Source organism: Theropithecus gelada, chromosome 2 (assembly GCF_003255815.1).
Source record: "Theropithecus gelada isolate Dixy chromosome 2, Tgel_1.0, whole genome shotgun sequence".
In the NCBI taxonomy this organism is placed as follows: Eukaryota; Metazoa; Chordata; class Mammalia; order Primates; family Cercopithecidae; genus Theropithecus; species Theropithecus gelada.
The window spans coordinates 20272425-20276185 of NC_037669.1; positions in this window are offsets into that span (position 1 = coordinate 20272425).

A 3761-nucleotide genomic window follows, 5' to 3' on the forward strand; every position below is an offset into this window, starting at 1 on the left:
AGCAAACATTGGTATTTCTTGCCTGCGACAGCCATTACTGTAATGGTTTTTCTATTTTTCTCATTCCTTCAACATGTGTTACATTTATTACAGAATTCCTCTTTAAGAAATAATTATCTCTTTTCCCCCATTTACTTGTTTGTTCAATTATTTATTTACATCAGTATGGACTCGTTGATACTCATTTTATTCTATGAGTTATAAGGTAATAGTATTGTTTTTTATTTGTTGCTCAAATTCACTTACTTTTCTTACTCATTTAAATAATGTTGATTGGTTACCCACTCTGTGCCAAGCACTGTGTTTACAACTTTCATTTATATATAAGCTGTCATGTTTAATCACTGAAATAGTCCCAAAGGAAAAAGTGTTATAAGTCACATTGTATAGACAATGAAACTAAATCTGAGAAGGGACATATACTAGTTTAAGTAGCAGAACCAGAAGTCAGACCCAGGTCTCCCATATCCACTTCAAGACACCCAACTTATCTGGAGACTGAAGCGTATACAGCAAACAAGAGATAAGAAAGCAAACAGATGCCAGTACTGATATATAAAATTCAAATTTTGTGAAATTGTAAATGAGCCTAACAGGCTAGCAAGTCAAAGTCCAGGAAATCACACAGGCCTGCACACCAACAACTTGTTGCTCATGCACTTTGCACCTCTGTGGTCCGAAAGCCAGAATACTGAGAGGGACTCAGAGGAAAGAGGAGTAGGTTCCATTCTCCAGGATTCCCACTAGAGCCCAATAAGTTATAAGAAAAACAACTACTATAGAATGAACATTTAAGCTATCGCTAAACTTACCTCTATCATTTTCATCCCTTTAGCCCTAAGAAGTGAGATATTCTTGGGTGATGGTAAGAAAGAAAATGGACCACATACCTTCTCAATAGAGGCATTTAACTTCCTGTCAAGTGACATGTCCTAGATTAATATGGGGAAAAAAAAGCCATCAGGTATGATTATTATCAGAAGAGAGATCTGCAAATTAAGACACTGCAGTCTGTGCTGTCAGAATTCAGACCAATCTGCCAAGCTGCTATGAATTCACCAAAACATGAGACTGTCGTGAATATTACGTGTGTATATCCATATAATGTATGTGTATATCCATATAATGTATGTGTATATTTAATATATATTTTTATATTTAGCATATATATTTTCATCCCAGCAGTTAATAGGAAAGACAATGAAATATAAGGCAACCCCAAATATGCAAATGTCTGCTAATGCCTGAGAAGGCTATTTAAATGAAGACAAGTTAGAAATCACTTCAAAATTTTCCTTTTTTTCCTTTTTTAAAAAAAAAAAGAGAGATGGGATCTTGCTCTGTCTCCCAAGCTGAAGTGCAGTGGTGCCATCATAGGTCACTGCAGCCTCAAACTCCTGGGCTCAGGTGATCCTCCCACCTCAGCCTCCCAAAGTGCTGGGATTACAGGCATGAGCCACTGCACCTAGACTTTGACATTTCTAGTGATACCACAGTATAACTGCTGTTAACAAATTGCTGTATTGGTATCAATCTAGAACAGTGATTCTCAAACATGGGCAATAGAGGCCGGGGATGCAACTAAACATTTTACAATCTTACAGGACAGCCTTCACAACAAAGAAACATCTGGCCCAAGATGTCAGTAGTGCTGAGAAAAAGAACCCTGTTCTGGAAATATCGAGAGGCAATGCATATAAGGTATATTTGCACATTGAAAGTAGATTTATTTAGAAGAGGGAAATAGATGAATGTAAAAGTACCTGGAGAATGTATATCTAGCTGTCTCTCAAGAATATTGTCCCAGAAATATTTGTACTTATTACCTGTGATGGCTAATTTTAATGTGGCAACTTGGCTAGGCCATAGGATACCCAGATATTGGTTAAACATTATTCTGGGTGTTCTGTGATGGTATATTTGCATGAGATTAACATTTAAATTGGTAGACCTGAGCAAAGAGGATTGCCCTTCATAATGTGAGAGGGCCTCGTCCTGTCAGTTGAAGGCCTGAATAGAACAAAAGACTGACTCTCCCCAACCCCCCAAGAGAATTCTACCTGACTGCCTTCTAACTGAAACATTGGCTCTTCCTGGTTCTATGGCAGCCTGTTGGCCTTCAGACTTGCATTGGGACATCAGCTCTGCAGATTTTGGGCTTGTCAGCCTCCATAATCATGTGAGCCAATTCCTTATAATATACACATATGGTCATATAATCTCCTACTGGTTCTGTTTCTGTGGTGAACCCTGAGTACTACACCACCTGTGAAGCTCCTTTTAGTCTGGGATTTGGGTTAGTTGGTTTTGTTGTTTTATAAACTGTCTAAGAAATACTATTCTCATTGGTTTTTTGCTGTAATTACCCTCTTGCTAGGCATTATGTAATATAATCCCATGCAATCCAATGTTGGAATAAGTATTTGAATCACAAACATACCCCAATGTTGTGTAGGTCAACCCTGTTCTTATAATCTAATCTCATAGCTTTTTACTGCCTTTTAAACCCAAGCTCTTGACCATGTTTATTTAGTAAAACAAATGGTAAATGTTAACGAGAAGTGTTCACTGCCATCTTCTCACACAAGGCTGTCTGACACCAACAACTGTACTAGTTGCCACCTCCAAATTAGATTCAAATGTCATGCTGAAAATTTCCCATTGGTATTTTGCTCTTTACACAGTTTGTAAGTGGAAAGGTTTAACTCTGAATTGGAAACTTCCTAATGTAAGCATTTGCATCAATTTTGTATTCTTTCAAACCAGGTACATTTGCCAAAGTCATTACTTTCTTTGATACAAAAATAGTCCAGGATGGCTTCTCTGTCTAATGTAAATTAAAAGGGAAGATTAGATTAGAAATTCACATGCTCCCTAATTTTAAAAATTCTAATTCTAAATCTTAAATGCCAGTTTTAAAAAAAGTAATTATTAATTACTAATGGCCTAAGGAAAATAATGTTAGTGGATTTCTAACAAGGGAAAAAAACCCAAAACCAGACCTAATACTGTACTTCAATGTTGAACATCTCACTGATTATCTTCCTCTTCCTTTCTCTTGCCTCATTCAGGCTACTCCAAAGCATGCACTTAAGAGAGGTTAGGAGGAGATGTTTTTAATCTGCATTTTCTACTAGAGTCTTTTTTATGGATGAAAAAAAATTGGAAGCTGCTGAAATGAGACATCTGTGTTCTACAATTCCCTGTTTGCTGCTCTCTTCCTCATTATCACAAATAGCAAAGTTAGCTATGATCTGAGAGCATTTTTCCAATTTAGTTTCTATTCATGTTAAGCCACAGCCACATTTGGAGAAAAGCTGACAGCCCTAACTTTTATTTTTTTGTATTAATCTCCAAGGATCTAGGCAAGTTCCTAAAGATAAATCCATTTCCACCTCTCAGGAAGGGCTTGCCTTGAATTACTCACCAAATCCCAGAAATAGCCCATCGTGATTGCTTCCTAGTGTCACCAGATGTTGGTTTCTGCAGACCTTGCCGGGGACTATCCATCCTAGGCATGACATTTAGCACAAGAACCTTTTTAAGCCTAAGTCAGTTATACTCAGTAATGGCTGGTTGGAGAGAACTGAGCTCCCGTTAAATACCAGGTCTGGTTAAGGAATAATCCAGGAAGCAGAAAGACTTTGCAACTTCAAAGGAAGGGTTCACATAATTCATTTCACATTACCATTATGTGGTATGACTATGAGTAAAAATGTTCTAACTGTCCCAAAAGTATCTGAGTCACCTGCAGGACCAAA